This window comes from Rana temporaria, chromosome 4, assembly GCF_905171775.1.
Source record: "Rana temporaria chromosome 4, aRanTem1.1, whole genome shotgun sequence".
NCBI lineage: Eukaryota > Metazoa > Chordata > Amphibia > Anura > Ranidae > Rana > Rana temporaria.
In genome coordinates, this window is record NC_053492.1 from 282,794,891 (window position 1) to 282,813,001 (window position 18,111).

The following is an 18,111-nucleotide window of genomic DNA, read 5'->3' on the forward strand; positions in this document are numbered from 1 at the left end:
ATCTTTTGTTGGCGGAAATTGCAAAAGTCCGATGGAGCATACACATGATCGGAATGGTGGGATCGCTGTAAAGGGCCAATGATAGCGGGCCCTTTACCACGTGATCGCAAATGTAAACAAACCAGGGTCATCAGGAGTTCAATGCTCTCCTCACACCGATACAGCGTGAGAGGAGAGGAGAGCATCGTGAGTTCAAAATGATATATAGCGGTGCCACATCTGTGCCACCTGTGCCACCTCTGTGCTAAGTGCAACCAGAGGCTCTGGAACTGGAACTGACCCTGAACTGTTTGACCACATTTTTTGCCTACCTCTTGGACTGATCGTTTACCCTGTTATGCTAGTGGGAACACAGGGGTCTCACATATGTGAGGGGCTCCAGAATTGTTTTTCTGGATGAAAAAAAACACTTTTTTTTTTGGTTTTCTCATTCCCAGATAAGGATCTGGAGACTTGGAAGCTTCAAAGAGATTTGGGTGGGAGAAGCCTCTACCCCTGTCCCCATTCTTTGCTGGCCTGCTACTTGGACCATGTTCCTGCTTACTACCAGGACCAATATTTTTGTCACTGCTGGAAATGTCTCTACTTGCACTGACCCTGGACTGTATATGGACAGTATGCCTGCCTGTACTGACTATGGACAATATTTCTGCCTGCTGCCTGGACAATGCCATTCACTGTCGCTAACCACGTCCATGCCTTCTGCCTGGATCATGGCTCTCCTCCTGTGGACAAATGCACTACTAAAACCACAGGTAATCTTTTGTTTACCCTTTGCTTAGCAGAATGTATTTTAGGGTATAATTCTTGGTATGTACATGCTATGTGTTAGAAATATGAAGGGCCTTCAAAAATGTGGTAGATTGTAAGGAAATTAGATGCGTAATTTATGTCCCTAGAACTCCTAATGATGCTCCTTGGATGTTGGGCCTCTGTATGTGGTGTGACAGGAAGCCAGGTAAATCTGTGGGTGTTGTCACAGACGGGAGATACATTTCTGCCTTGTTTAGACAATACACCAATTATTATCAGGTGTCGGCTGCAGAAGTAGCCAGAAAGATTTAAGGGCGTTGGAAAACTTCAGCTGTTCAGAATGAGGCAATTAAGGCATCTATAAGTAATCCAGAGGATTACTACTGATTGCTGCATCCTGAGGCTTTCTGAGTGAAGGAGTGCAGTGGGCTGAAATACTTCTGAAGAGGTGAGGTGCTATTGATTTTTCTGTGTGATAAAAATCAAAAAGACTTTTGTTTTCTGCTGTATGATCAGCAGTGTCTACCCAGCAGTAGGCTGTGCTAGACTACATAGATAGGTTCCTGTGTGGTGAAGGTAGACGCCCCAAGTGGCCAGGGTTTATTTTATGTTTGATTTTGTTTATGCTTTTTGGATGCTTGAACTTGTTTCCAGCAAGATGGAAGAATAAACCAAAATCTTTGTTTTCAACCGTCTTCGACTGCCTTTCTGTATAAGTTCTGTGTGTAGTGAACCCATCCAGAGGGTCACACACCCCCGCTACCGAGCTAACCCCTTATAGTGGCCAGACTGTGTAAAAGTCTCACACATGTGGTATCGCCATACTCAGGAGGAGTAGCAGAATATATTTTGGGGTGTCATTTGTGGAATGTACATGCCATGTGAGATAAATAAATAACCTGTTCTAATGACAATTTGGTGTGAAAAAAATAAACCTTCATTTTGCAAAGAATTGTGGGAAAAAATTACAACTTCAAAAAACGAACTATGCCTCTAACTAACTAACTTGGAATGCCTACTTTCCAAAAGGGTAATTTGGGGGTATTTGTACTTTATTGGCTTGTTAGGGTCTCAAGAAATGAGAGAGGCTGTCGGTACATCAGGTGTGATCAGATTGATACATTTTCAGTGATTGGCATTATAGCTTGTAGACTCTATACTGCTACATATCTTTGGTAAAAATAACCCAAATTAGTGGATATTATTTAGTCTGTGTGAAAGTTATACATTTTGGCCCAAATTCATAAAGAAAAAAATACTTATGTGCAAAATGTTATAACAAAAACAAAGAAAAATGCATTTATTTATTTTTACAGAATTTTTAGGCTTTTTCTTTTAAAAGCGCAAAAAAAAAAAAACAGCATTGATTAAATACCACCAACAGAAAGATCTATTTGTGTGAAAATAATATAAATAATGGTTTATTAGTAATTAAAAAAACTAACATGAAACTCCACAGTGGGAGATTAGAAATGTTGATGCTGAGAATTCAACAGAACACAACAACCACAAACACCAGCATCAAAAAGTGTCTTTGGGTGTGACCACTAACAATACACAGCACGAGACAAGGCACACTACAATGGGGTACAAATAAACAATCTAGAAAAAATAAAAAATACTGCGCTATCTAGTAAACTGAAAAGCCGCTAACACAGCAAATGAGATCAAAAAGTTGCTAATAAAACATGTGTAGAAAAGTGTAGCGCTAACAATGAAACAATTAGTGATAAACAATTGTAAAAGATAATGTGCAACACCACGTGAATTAATGGTATATTAAAGTATATATATTAATGACTGAATCTGTGAATCCTTCTCAAATGAATGGAAAACGCACACATAATCCAATGCTTAAAAAATTGGAAGAGTCCACCACCACTTATGACAAGGGGCTTACAGGATCGATTGGACCCAGACAGGCATATACCTACTAGGCCAATCAAACTTTGTTAAAGATGATACGCTGAAGAGGGTACACCATACACGTCATGCGATTCGGTATCAATGAAGAAAACCTCAGGCAAATGGTATGAAAATGGTTTTCAGCAAGCAGCGACGTTCACACAGAGGGTATATCAGTAATCCAACCCTTAAATACATCAAAGGACCCCCACATTCATATCAAGGCTCCAATAGGCAGCTGGTGTCCATATCACAGCCAAATAAACAATCGTCCGGACACCCACAATCTGTACATGGGTGAGCATGCCACTACACAGGTCATATGTAATGACTATCAACAGTATCATAAGGCATAGGCATCCATGTAGAGGTCCCTGGAAAGCTTGAGCCCACAATAAGGGAAGTGGGGGGGGGTAGAGAAAGAAAGGGAAATGGGGGGAAAAGGGGGAATGGAAAATATGATGGGCCTGAAGAGAAACTGTATATAATTTTAAGAGAACCCGAATAAAGTATGGCTGTGGAAATAACTATTCATCGATTTAATCTTTAATTTTTTTGATCGATCAAAATTCTTTTGGTACTCACCTCTCCACCGGCTTCAGGGAGTTCCGTCGGAAATCCGGTGATGTCACGGACACCGGCGGGGCTTGCCACAGTCGGGTCCTCACAGTCGCTCGTACCCAGCAAGGGCTCATTTCCGGGAAGTGATCACCCGAAGTGGCATGTGGAAAGTTTAGCAATCCTATGAAAAGTTCATATCTCATTCTCCAGCGGAGTACAAACTCTCCATAAGGAATAAATGGAGATTGTACTGTGCAAGTGGCTTGGTGGTTTTAAAAAATTTCTCCATTTTATTATTTCATGTACAGTATTTAAAAGTACTCTAAATGGTGCTCATCATCTCAGTATGTAGTACACAAATCCTTATATACTGGGCTCCATGACTGTATACGTAATGTATTTAGGTCAGAATAGGAGAGAGCCCTAAAACAAGCAATTTTGTTAATCCCCAATTAAAAAAAAAAAACACATAAAGGACTGAAAATTGAGTGCTGATCTTATTAACTAATTACTCAAAGACTCCAAAGCTCCCAATGTAATCTTATAATAATACATCCTGAGCTTACCCCTTAAATGATTTGTAAGTAGTATGTGAAAAATAATAAAGGAATAGCTATGCAATGTGTTGTCCTTTCCAGCAGGTGAGTTTTATTCCAGGTATCCAGCTGCTGAGTATTCACCAGGATTCATAAAACAAAGTATCCAAGCAGTTGGAGAGTGGTTGTGTGGGAGGCCTCACTTTTCAATTTAGAGATTTAGTGCAGGTCATCAAGAAAATTGACTATTTTAAGCAGCTATAGAGTAAAGCACTTTGATTCTTTTATTCTGCTAGAAGCAGAAAATTTACATAAGACATAGTGGCATGAATTGCTTTCAGAGAAAGACAAAGAACATTAGGAATGTAAAAAGATTATAGAGTACTATACTCAAAGCTTTTCTTTTGTGTTGGGGTGTTTGCTATTAAAATAAAGGCTACAATTTTTTTATTTAATTTTTTTCATTTCTTTTTTTTTTTTCAATTGTTTACACACTTTTTTTTATTTCTTTGAACATCTTAGTAGATCATTTTCTTTGCTATGTACACAGAACAGATCAAACAGGATGATTATGATGCAGTGATTAGGTTAAGGGGCATATGAGACCATAAACATGCACTCATAAGCAACAGTCACACAACCCACAACCTTGTTTATAGAGAAACTGAACTCTGGAAGCTGTGCTGAAAAAAGGTAAGACGATGCAAGGGACTAATCGCCAGTGTTGCCCAAGGCCATCTTAATAGCATCATGGGCCCCTGGGCAAAGTAATGCTATGGGGCCCCTACAAGCCCCAATTTATGCACCTACTTTACAGCGTGTTACTTGTGTCAGCCTGTCACTTGCCACGGTCACCTGCCTTCAGATTCAGCATGTCACTTGCCATCGTTGCCTGTCTTCAGATTCAGCGTATCAATTGGCACCCGTCCCCTACCACCAGATTCAGCGTGTCACTTGCCACCCATCCCCTGCCACCAGATTGTGTGTCACTTTCCATCCATCCCCTGTCTGAGAGGCAGAGAGGAGGGGGGGGGGGTCTGAGAGGCAAAGAGGAGGGGGGTCTGAGAGGCAGAGTAGAGGGGTCTGAGAGGCAGAGTAGAGGGGTCTGAAAGGCAGAGTAGGGGGGTCTGAGAGGCAGAGTAGGGGGGTCTGAGAGGCAGAGTAGGGGGGTCTGAGAGGCAGAGTAGGGGGGTCTGAGAGGCAGAGTAGGGGGGGTCTGAGAGGCAGAGTAGGGGGGTCTGAGAGGCAGAGTAGGGGGGTCTGAGAGGCAGAGTAGAGGGGTCTGAGAGGCAGAGTAGAGGGGTCTGAGAGGCAGAGTAGAGGGGTCTGAGAGGCAGAGTAGAGGGGTCTGAGAGGCAGAGTAGAGGGGTCTGAGAGGCAGAGTAGAGGGGTCAGAGGAGAGGGGTCTGAGGGGCAGAGGAGAGGGGTCTGAGAGGCAGAGGAGAGGGGTCTGAGAGGCAGAGGAGAGGGGTCTGAGTAGGGGGGTCTGAGAGGCAGAGTAGGGGGGTCTGAGAGGCAGAGTAGGGGGGTCTGAGAGGCAGAGTAGGGGGGTCTGAGAGGCAGAGTAGAGGGGTCTGAGAGGCAGAGTAGAGGGGTCTGAGAGGCAGAGTAGAGGGGTCTGAGAGGCAGAGTAGAGGGGTCTGAGAAGAGGGGTCTGAGAGGCAGAGGAGAGGGGTCTGAGAAGAGGGGTCTGAGAGGCAGAGGAGAGGGGTCTGAGGGGCAGAGGAGGGGGGTCTGAGAGGCAGAGGAGGGGGGTCTGAGAGGCAGAGAAGAGGGGTCTGAGAAGAGGGGTCTCAGAGGCAGAGTAGAGGGGTCTGAGAGGCAGAGGAGGGGTGGGGTCTGAGAGGCAGAGGAGAGGGTTCTGAGAGGCAGAGAAGTCTCAGGAGGGGGGTCTGAGAGGCAGAGGAGGGGGGCTGAGACAGACCACATAGCGCTGTCACTCCTCTGCTTACCCCAGTGTGCTGGCATGTATGTACAGCCTAGGTACCTGATGGCCAGCAGTGGCGGCGCCGAGTCTCCCTCTAGATCCGGGGGGTGTGCTCGCTGTTCTGCTCCTTGGCACCCTCTGCCTCCCGCATGTTCTTTTCTACTGGGCTCCCAGCCAGCCTCTGGCCCGGGCCGCACGGCGCACGGTTCCTGGAGCAGAGAGGAGGACCGTGGAGGAATCCAAGTTCTGGGAGCAGGGGGGGAAAGGGAGGGAGGGGGTGCCCGCTCTGTAAGACGGCCCTGCTGCTCCTTGCTGGCCACCATCCCGATGTCTGCATCATATCAGCGCAGAGAGCGGCGGATTGCAGGAAACACTAGCTGAGAGTCAAAGCCGCGCGGGAGGGAGTCAGACGCTGCTTGAAATGTCTGGCCCTGATTGGGCCCCAGGCAAAGGTGGGGCCCCCGGGCTGTGCCCAGGGGGGCCCGCTCAGTAAGACGGCCCTGGTGTTGCCTATAGTCTCCATGTGCCAATCTTTCCCCTCATCACTGACCTACTCTGCCTTGTTCTGCACTGTGTGTGTGGAGGTGGCCATCTTGGTAGAGGTAGGGTTTTGCTTCCTTCTGGCAGAGCCTTCAGTAAGGAGAACAGTGATCTGCACAGTTGTGGCATCACTAACACCTTACTCCAAAACGCCAGAGATTAGCAGTGGCAACAGTGCTTTGGATCTCACATTACAGATTTCCAGCTATGAGGATGTAGGTACAGGAGTGTCTAGGCACATTTACATACCAGGAAATGCACTGAAAGACTAAATTTAATTTCAGACAGGTACATTTTTCAGGGTACTGCCTAGTCAGGTATTTATATGGTGACATCAATTTAAGCAGTGCTTTACATACTGTATATCAGTCTCTAACCTCAAGAAGCTTACAGTCTAAGGTCCCTATCTGCATGCATACTATGACATAATTGTACCACCCTCCTTGTTATGTTACTAGTAGGATTAAGACAAATTTACTTTTTGGCTCCTCTGTAGCCAGTGGAGCGAAGTTTAATTGCTTTAGGCTCAACTACTTCCCCCTTCTTTCTAGTAAGTTCTAAAATTCAGTGGGTTGGAAGATACAGACTCTGGACTTGCATATCCATACAGCCTCGGCCATTCCCTGGGAAGGAGAATGAGTAATAGGGGGCTGAGGTGTGTATTCATGGGCTGGGGCCTGAAACAGTCTTCCTGGTAGGAAGACTCAGCCTGGAGGTCTGTGGCCCTCTTGGTCACTTATCTGAATTCTGCAGGAGGTCAACAAGGTCCCAGCTCAAGGAGAGCTGAGGGACATATTTTTAAAGTTGCTGAGAGCAGATTGGAGGAAGTCCACTGAGGATCTGGCCTGGGGGCTTACAGTATAGAATATGTCTGGTACTGGAGAAAAGGATACAAGTACACAGCGCACAGTGAGTAAAGTCCAGAGTGAGAGAGACCCTAGTGACTGTTCTTGCTTGACCTTTGGGGAGACTATTCCTGGTTGGCTTAGGATTGCTTATGCATTGGAGGTTCCTAAACTATGTTTCAGTACCACTAGTCACAGGGCGTAATTCACCCTGTTATGTTATGACCAGAGGGTGTCCGTAGCATTTGGTTTTGAGTATCCCAAGGCTCTCACTACACCCCAACCAAGTTTAATCAGCTTTTTTATAAAAAGATATGCACTGCCTATGTCTTGAGTTGTGAGACTGTGGAGCTGCTGTGTGCCTGGCTGCTGTATACCTGATAGGGAATAGAAAACGCAAGGAAAGAGGCGCCTCTGGGGACATGTCTGTTGACAAAGGAGAGCGACTTGCCATTACATCCAAGTGCGCCTGCTCACGAAACGCATCCACCTCTGATGACGTGATCCCGCGCAGCCGGCTGTTTTCTTGTGTTCCAAGCCTTGTTTTGAGGCAACCTTCGGTAGCCGGCGTTTCCATTTGTCGGAAAGGACACAGTCGTCATCTGGAGACTTACACGGCTGAAGACTCGGGATTGTCTCTGACATCACATATATCATGCCTGTTACTTCCTTACAAATGTCAGTTGATTACCTTCATGTTGATTAAAACCTACTTTTTACAAACAACTGCACCCAGAGTCGCCTCTTTCCTTGTGTTTCCTGCAGCTCCTGGAATATGCTTTCTATTTCTATTTGATGGCAGCCCTGCTTGCATTAATTGGACTTTTAACCCTTGCATTCATTTTTACATAGACTTTTTAAAGACTGTGTATCAATTTGCAGACAGATTATTTTAGATCACTTCTCTTTACTTATTATTTATTGTAAATCTTATTGCAGATATATTTTTTACTGGGACACATATGAGCTTCAAGTTGTTGTGCATTTACTTGTTTTATTACTAATAGGGAATAGAACCTGGGACAAAACTGCAAGACTGGTCTGCGCTTCATTAAAAAAGGCAAGGTGGTTGAGGGAAAGTGTGTTTCACCTTGCTTGTTTTTTGGGAAACTAAGGTGGAATCTGGCCCAAGTTTTCCAGACCTCCTTGGCAGGGTGGTGTCCAAGTCAGGTTTTGCTTCCCACTTTTGACCAGCAGCAGGTCAGATAAAGGAGGAAGGGCTGGAGCAAGAGGGTGCTTTGGCCTTGGACTAAGGAAGCTACCTGAGAGAGGGAGTTGCATGTGGAAATCACTCTGTAAGAGAAGGAAAGGGTTTGCAAAACACTTGTTTTGTTGGTGACTGGCAGAAGTCCTTCAGCTGTCAGAGAACAATCTGTCTTGTTTAATGCCTGGATGACAAGGATTTAATTTCTGTTTTTGTTTTGTTTGCAGCCTTTTAAAAAAAAAAAACCTATATGTCAAGGTTTTAGGAAAGACCTGCTATTTGGACTGCCCTTTTCCCAGGGAAAGTGAGATAACCCCCCCACAATACATACACACATGCTAGGGTCAATTTACTGTAGATATCCAATTAACCTACCATGACATGCTAGGGTCAATTTAGATATCCAATTAACCTACCATGTCATTGGAGTGTGGGAGAAAGCCAGAGTACCCGGAAGAAACCTACACAAGCAGAGGTAGAACACGCAAACACCAAAGTCCAACGTTTCATTAATATAGATCAGGGGTCTCAAACTGGTGGCCCTCCAGCTGTTTTGAAACTACAAGTCCCATCATGCCTCTGACTGTGGGAGTCATGCTTGTAACTGTCAGCCTTGCAATGCCTCATGGGACTTGTAGTTTTGCAACATCTGGAGGGCCGCCAGTTTGAGACCCCTGATATAGATGAACCAATTTTGACCCCTTTTTGAAGGTGAAGCAAAGCATTACCTGGCTGATGTGCTGTCATTATGCAAGATAGCCTATACAATTTGCTGCTTTTACCCTGTCCAAATCGCACCCTATAAAATAGGTCGTGACTCTTGTGAAAGTCATTTCCAATCTGGCTGCTGATCTTGTTTAAATCGCCGATTTCACAAAATTAAGTTTTTTTCATAAGCTTTTTCCTTTTTCTTGGTGGAGCTGCATGTCAGGTTCATATTAGAAGACCTACAACTATATATTAAAATTATAGTTTTGTTAATGGGGTGCTATCAACTTATTTTTTTATTTTTATTTTTTCTGCAGTGACCTAAGTTTTTTTGACATACAGTATATGGAGGTTGGCAGTTAGAAAAAATAAGACGTTTTTCTTTACATTGAAGAACCAGCATGCAGGCAGCTTAAATAGGTTAAGCAGTTTAATTTATTTGGGTTTTGGTAACAGAAAAAGCTAGTAGTGAGTATAGCAGTAGCAATGGATTATTCATAGATAGATATTTTTATGCATTTCCATATGTTTGCTGAAAAAACATATATATTTAAATATACATGTGCTCAACTGCATATACTGTATCTTGACTGTGGTAGGATGACATAATGGTCATGATGCATTGCATGAGGCCAAGATAGTCGTGTACACCTTTTACACAGTGCAATTGATGTGGTCAAGATGGGTCTTATGCCTTATGGGTTTTAAATAGAATGGTGCATTTATTCAATAGCACTCTACTTTTCAAAACAATGAAGATCATGACGATCCCAATGACCAACCTGACTCGCTCCAGCATATTTTTTACCACAGAAGCTTTAAACCTGAGGACGAAGCCACGGTAACTGCGAGGCTATATACTATTTAGCAAGACAAGGAAGGGAGAGTCCGTCCAGCATATAGTGGTAGTGAATAGTTTTATTTCTTGACTCCCAGTCTCTTAACATGTGAAATGAAGTGATTAATGGCATTTTGCTGGATGAATTTTATTGTATAAACTAGATCCTGGTAGAATATCCTGTTTCCATTCAGTCATTTTGAAAGCTTAACTTTAGGCAAACAGCTAAACACAGATAAAATACATATAAGGGACCTATTAAACTTGCCAATAGAGCTGTATTTTTGTGCATCCATTTCTGAGATTTACGCAGATCTTTTACACCACACAGCTTTGCCTGTAAGGACAAGAGGCCTAATTTTTCTGTTGCAGTTAAGTTACAACTACAGCATGTCACTGGATAGTGAAAAAATAAGCTATACTGTACAGGGACTGCAGAAGGCTGTTACCAAAGCAAATTCTGGTACTTACACGGCTCAAATTAAAAATAATACTAATACAAAATAATTACGTGTCAACGAATTCAGAGCTACATTCATCTGTTTATTTATGTTTGCCTGAAGTTTAACTTTAACTTTAACTGCTTTAAGTGGAGCTAAAAATATACCACAAAAAGACATTTTTACGCCATACCTTATAAAGAATGTACATACTTCATATGCAGAAAACTATATATTCTCTCCTCAATGTTATACTGGCTGGTAGGAAGATATACGGTACCTGTAAATATCTACATTTGAGTTCTGTATATTCATTTACACATTTCATCACGATATGGGAGCAGGAAGTGGTGGGGGAAAAAGCTTTTTTTTTCTTAGAATTCCAGCTCCACTTTTTACAGATATTTTGGTAGCATTCGCAAATTGAATATGTTGTAAATAAAGAATCAATTACAGAAAGTCTGAAATTAGATGATATGTATGGTTATGATTATATGTATTGTGACTGGGTGGTGCCCTGCCACAGTGCTAAAAGTATTTTAGGTTACCCTGGCAGGTTGAGGGGCCCCGGGGGTTGTTCGGCCCAACTCTACTGTTAGGTCAGTACAGAAACTAGGCAATTGGTATTTTTCTTAGGTCAACAATAGCAGAGTATGTAAAGCGTTGCATACATTTGTAACATGTTGGTGTTGGTGTCCTATAAATACCGGTATTAAATAAAACATAAATGTCTATATTATTATTAGCATTATTACTATTTGCAATGCATTCTCATTTTTTAGTGTGACATCAGTGCCCTCCCATGATCCTCTGTGATGTTAAAACAAGAATCCTCTGACATGAGATTCCCCTATGGACGGCCCACTGTGTATAATGACCTAGGTAAACTGGTAAGTGGCACTTTGGGACATTTTTTGCCAGTTTACCAAGTCACCAAACAAAATCAAATAATATATTTGGTAGCGCAAGTATTGCACTTCACTGGGTTAAATCATTTAATACATTTCTAATGTAAATGACCACATCCTCCATACAGAATCTTCCTCTTTTTTTTTTCACTTTAAAGACGTTTATTGGAGTGGATAGTTGGTAATAATGCAAGAACAGAAATAGCTAGGATTCTATATTTACTTTCAATTCTTACTAGAAAAACACATGAGCTGAGGTATTTATCTGATAGTATAATCTTCAAGGAGGTTTAGTCATACAGACACATTATAGCCTAAATTAAAATCAACAATATTAGAAGTATGGTAATTTTAATAAAATCTGTTTAATTTTTTTTTTTTTTTTTTTTGGAAGATAGAGGCAAACCAAGCTTCAAGGAGAAAAATAAAAACAGCAGGCACGGAGAAGTATGTTTTGGATTCTCACAGCGAAACAGAGTTTTCCTAGATGAGTTGTCATGTTAATTGCTGAATTCACTTTGGCAGGCTGTTCCTTATATTGACAGGCAATGAGGAGAGATAACAAAGCCTGTAGGACATAATAACCAAACTGGTTTACATAATTTGCAAACTACTTCAGTTATGCCATTGGCTTATAAAAAAAAAGATAATATTGAAGTAGGTATCGAAAATTGTAATTTTAAGTCACTTCTGAGTGAAAATGAAATTGTGGGCCAATGGATTATAATAGTGGGCTTTGGGAAGTGTCCTTTTTATATTTTCAAGAAAACCACTAACCTTTCAAAATTGTATGCCAGACTTTGCTATTTTTGTATATTTTTTGTATATTTTACATCGAATTAGCAGGGTTAACAGTAAAGTAAATAGTTTTAAGTGGATGCAAGAGAATGAATTTGCTTAAATGCTTCTTTTTTGTTGTTGTATTGCAGTGGTTGGATTTTTCTGTTCTACTCTCATTATTGGGGTGCCAATAAACATATGAGGGCAGTTGGAACTTCCAAATGAGTTCCAACCAACATGATGCAGGAGTAGTTTCTGAAGGGTGCACAAACAGACAATCTGGGTTCCTACAAGTGTCATGTTTGTGCCTGTGGGGTGTAGGCAATTGTGTTCTCATGTTTGGGTTTAGCATTAGATTTGTAATCTACTATATCTCATTAATAACTTAACAGGAGGGGTGTGAATGCCTAGAAAATACCCTTGTTGCAGCAAGGCCTACCAAGCCATCTATCCTTTTTTTCAGGAGCCACAAGTATAATGACCCCTGTCTTCCATGATCCTATATTGCTTCACAAACGTATCTAGAGTCTTTAGCTAGACGATCAAGGTCTATATCCATCAATATTTTGCACTGCAATTGACTGGGTAGTATTTTAGCTGATTTAGCCAAATTTGAGTTGAGAATTTAGAAAAATGTAAACGCTCAATTAACAACAGTAAATAAATTGCTAAAACAGACCTGTTCCTTACCTGGATCATGCAGAAATTAAGAGTGGTTTGATAGCAGGCACTGCTTACCACAGTATGGTTCCTGGTGTAAATGCAGCCAATTGCCAACCCACCCTTTGTCACAGTAAGACGAGGAATGTTTCCAGACTCAGGAACATATCATGGTGACAAGGAACTATTTAAAATAACCAACCTGACTTATATACCTGAAGTATTTTAAAATAAATCTAAACTCCTTATGACGTCTGCTGTCAAGGTGACCTATTATTTAGCAGTCCAACCAGAACCCAGGTATGCTAATTGGTGCTAATATCTATGTAATGTAACAACCCATCCCCTGTCCTCACTTTAAAAAAAAAAAAACATTTAATTTCTATTCAGTCAGTGACAGAATTGGTGAGCACCATGTTTTTCTCTCTATCTTGATACTAAAATGTATGATGTATTACAATGTATTAACTGTATGTGTATTAACGGCATATTTTTATGTCACACACAGACCACTATCACTTCTGCCGGCTAGAGTAAGACTGGAAGGAAGCTGGCTTCCTTCCAGTCTTCTTTCTGTAAACACAGAAGCAACGTCACTTCCGGTTAAGTCGGCTGCCAATGGTGCCGTAAAATTTTTTTTTTAGTATTCAGAATCGCATTTTTCTCCGATCTGACTACTGTGAAGTGCAAAGGAGCGATTGCAGGTCTTTTAGACAGGACAGGAGTGGCTGGCGAGCAGGGGTATCCACCTGTTACCCCATATTACTGTCAAATGGGATGTTTACATTCCTTGTGACAGCAATAAAAGTGATATATATATATATATATAATTTTTTTTTTTTTTTTACAGTAACAATGTAAAAAAGAAAAAAAATGATATTTTTTTAAAGCACCTCCGTCCCCAAGATTTTGCGCAGCAAAGAAAATGCATAAGTAAGTCATGCCCGCATATGTAAACGGTGTTCAAATCAGACATGAGGTATCGCCACAATCGTTGGAGCGAGAGCAATAATTCTAGCACTAGACCTCCTCTGTAACGCTAACTCTAACCTGGTAATCCTTTTTTTTTTTTTTTGTCGCCTTTCCACGAGTCTGCCCAATTTCAAAGTATGACATGCTGGGCATCTATTTACTTGGCGTAACATCATCTTTCACATTATGCAAAAAAATTGGTCCATCTTTACTGTTTCGTTCTTTTTAATTCATGAAAGTTTATTTTTTGCAAAAAAATTGTGTTTGAAAGACCGCTGCGCAAATACAGTGTGACATAAAATATTGCATCGACCGCCATGTTATTCTCTAAATTCTCTGCTAAAAAAATATCCATAATGTTTGGGGGTTCTAAGTAATTTTCTAGCAAAAAATTAATTTCAGTCATTTTTAGTCATGAAAGAGTTAATTTGTGCTTTAAGGCATCTTCACTTTCTTACAATAAAACCCTTACTGACCCTACCAACTATTTTCTGATCCTACCAAAGTGTTTACATACTGAAAACTAAAATGACTAATTAAATTAATTCTGAAATGCATTTAATATGTGGGTGGTATGGCTAAACAATGAAGCTCAACTGTATGAATTTGCTTTGCTTTAGTGTTGCATTCGCTATCTGCCAATATATTTTCAGCCAGAAACAATTACAAATCATGTCTGCTTCCATTTTGAGTGTCAGTGTGGGATTATGTGGAAATCATTTTGTATTTGATCACATGGTATTTTAGGATTTACCCATGTTCCTTTTACTGTGACCGTATTTTACCGTAACTGGTATTTTTAAAGATGGATCTTCGTGAAAATAGAAAATCAAGCCAATATGTCAAACACCAATAAAACAGGGAAAAAAAAGTTTCCCTTTTTAGTGTGCAGCTCTGTCATTTTCGTTAAAATGCAATGTAATATGGCTACCTGGGGGTGTTCTATACACAGATAGTGTACATAACAACCCCTATATATGTAATTTCCTGCTTAAGTTATTGGCTCACTGATTTTCCCAGAAGTCTGCACTAAGATAGAAGTCAGCTTTTGGGCATCCCCTGCAACAAAAATATAATTTTTGGTGAGATACTCCCAAAGGGAAATCACACCAAAAGGGAATGCGGACCTTGTCAATTTTCTCATTGGAGCCTTGCAGGTGCAGCAGTTGACTGGTCATTTTAAAACCACCCACATACAAATCCACTCTACACATGGACACAGACAAACAGCTATTCATTCAGAATAACAAAAGGTAGGAATCTGCAACAAAGTTTGGTTAAATTCTTGCAATGTACATAGATCACCCATAGGGGAAAGTTTTTTTTTTTTCTCAACTCAAGTGGATTTACGCTTTAAAGATGGTAAACTGCCACCATGATCCTTCTATACAAATGTCAGTGATAGTTGCCTACTTATTGTAATGGGCAATCTCACAAACCAGACAGTATTAAAACCTGACAGGATCTAGCTCTTCTCCCATCTATCCAAAACTTAAAATTACATTTTGGGTCAGATTTTAAGACTAGCATAGAGTAAATGAGAATTTGCTTTTCATAATCTAGTCGGTTATTTTCCTTGCAAAAAATGCACAGTATGTCAGTTTAACACACAGGAAGACAGACTACTTAAGAATTTACATCTGCTGTCACCAAGCGGATCTATCCCATCAAACAATTTTGCACATGTGCTACAACTAATGTCGTATACTTGTTGACCTGCCCCTGTGGCAAACAGTACGTTGGCCGTACGTACCATACATACTTTTGCAATTAGGGTGACAGAACATGTTAAAAGTGGCAGTATCAAACACACTGTTCCAAGACATTACCGTCAGTTCCACAATAGAGATCCTAGGGGGACAGAGTTTCTGATCATTGATAGATTTATTCCCTTTTGGAGGGGAGGGGTCTATATACTGGAAACTTTCTGGATATATTAGTTGCAGTCCCACTCCCCATTAGGAATAATTATGGAGTGGGACATTAATGCGTTCATAAACAAAGCATAGGTAATCTAATTAACACCGTACAATATCCTCCTTTCTAATTTGCGAGGCTGGTTGTGATCCTAATAAAATGTGTTCTTTAAATTATTAGTGGTGACTGTTAGAATTAAAGTGACCCCAATTTTAACCATTTAAACAACTATACATTTTGCATCAATTTGTATCTCCTATTCTGTATCAGTGGTTTAATCCCATCTTTAATGTGGTTTTATTATTGATTTGGGTCTTAATCGACCGTCATTACTCATAACGTTGAGAATTTGATCATTCTATTCTTAATTCATACTTATTCTGGGTTCTTTGTTCTTCCTGTAATCTTTGAATCTTTGAATTGAGATTGGCCTGGATAGGTGCTGTATTTACGTGTAGCGCCTGGTTACTTCAAAGTACCGGTGCTATTTAAATTTAGAGGGGGATCAGAGTGTAGTTGAACTCTGATCTGGTTAAGATGTTTAAATTGGGTCTCTGTCTCAGCTTGCCTGTGCTGTGGGCTCATTCTGTTGTGCTGGGGTGTTCTTCCCACCCCAGTGCGGTAGATGGCAGCAGTAGAGTCAAGGTTTGGGTGCTCTTCCCCAGCAGCCAATCAGGAGGGTTGAGCCTTGCTGTGCATGCTGTGGGAGGGTATTTATGGGGCAGACGCCATTGGTTCTGGGTCTTCTTCATCCAGTGTGGCACCCACCTTTTAGGGTGACCACACCACGGCGCCCCGCAGCGACGGGACCCAGTGATTGACTGGGTTCCCACTTCTGAGGATCCCAAGCGGTATAGCTGTTCGGTGGGGAGTCCGTCTGAGAAGCGCCATTGAGTGGCTGGTGGTCCAAAAGGATTTTGACAAACCACCGGGGGTCAAGGTAGCCGGACACTGAAGTATTGATTACCTGTCAGTCGGTACCTGGGCGACGTTAAGAAGGAGATCCAGGGGTAATAAACCTAAGGAGGATTACCTCCGTAACTGCAATCAGAAAGGGCCTGTGGCAGAGGTGTCTCCCTGACGTTCATTCTAAGGAGGGTCTGTGGCAGAGACTTTTCCTCAAAGGTTCGAGCGATACTCTAGTTGTCAGGTCAGTGAGAGAGGCCTGTCCAGGTACGCTATATCCACTCAAGCAGGAGTGGCGCAGAGAAGTGTTACACTTGGGAGCAGGACTGTTTCCCTATTGCTACACCTGAATTTGCTATTCTTCTTTCTTCCTTCAACTCTACATTCCTCACCATAAGTTTATTTGTTTTTACCCGGCTGGGTAATGAAGAGCACAGCAAATGACACTGGTTGCGGACATTCCTTTTAATACTGCTATATGCACTATTCACTCCTAGGAATTCGGAAGAGCCACAAGGTAAATGTGCCACCCAAAACAAACCAGCAGCTCCTCCGGGGGTAGTGCTACATACGTCAGTCTGATGAGCAGTATCCTTTAGGCCGCGTACACACGGTCGGTCAAAACAATGGAAACTGTCTGAAGGACCTTTTCATCGGTCCAAACCGACCGTGTGTGGGCCCCATCGGTCAGTTATCCTTTGGTCCAAAAATTAGAACTTGCTTTAAAATTCAACCAATGGACGCCTAACCGATGGGTCAAAACCGATGGTTAGTACGCAAAAGCATTGGTTAAAAACCCGCGCATGCTCAGAATCAAGTCGACGCATCCTTTGAAGCATTAAACTTCATTTTTCTCTGCACGTTGTTGTGTTTTACGTCACCGCGTTGGACTTGATTGTTTTTTTAACTGATGGTGTGTAGGCAAATCAGACCATCAGTCAGCTTCATCGGATGGACTGATCGTGTGTACAGGGCTTTAGTGTTTGCTTACCATTGGTCCCTCTGTCCTTGCCCATTGGATGTTGAATGGCGTGATGTTATGACGCATTTGCGTCATCCTTGACACACACGGCAGCTCGACATCCAGATTGAAGCTTGGCTGCAGTGGCTGGCGGGCGGAATGACATATTACATGATTGCGCCATTTCCGGTCAGTACGGATCTTTTGATACTCAGAACGAAGCTTGGTTCTGCTATCTGCACCAGATGTTTTTTGCATATATGGTCTGTCTCGTGGATCTGTTTTATGACAGATATAAGTCTATATAATGGTTTTAACAGCCTTTTAATTTTGGATGCTTTATTATCATTAGCATTGGTTAATTCCATACCATTTAATCTGTTTCTAAACCAGAAGTGATGTCAAGTTAGTTGCACTTCCGGAAGTCACATGGCTCAGATTGGGGTCACTTACCATTTAAAAGCTTGGTGGCAGGGCACATTGTCACATTTCAGATGAGGTCTCATAAAACGAAACATGTCGGGTGACACCTGACTACACCACTATGCCATCTTTTATCTCCATTTGATGCTTTTATGTTCTACCGAAATGTGAGTTTACCTTTACCTTTTTTTACATAATAAATATGTTTACGGTATTACTCTGTGGACCTTCTTTTTAATTTTTGGTAACCACATATGAATATCGAGACTTCCTTTGAATGTATTGGAATATCTACCCCTCTCCCTGTGATGCATCCGTGTGGTCGAT

At 41.7% G+C, this 18,111-nt stretch overlaps 1 protein-coding gene across 9 annotated transcripts in view; it reads left to right on the plus strand.

Moving 5' to 3' along the window:
- TPD52L1 (TPD52 like 1) overlaps positions 1–18,111 on the plus strand; it is a 121,952-nt gene that overhangs the window by 17,392 nt on the left and 86,449 nt on the right. The window lies entirely within an intron of this gene.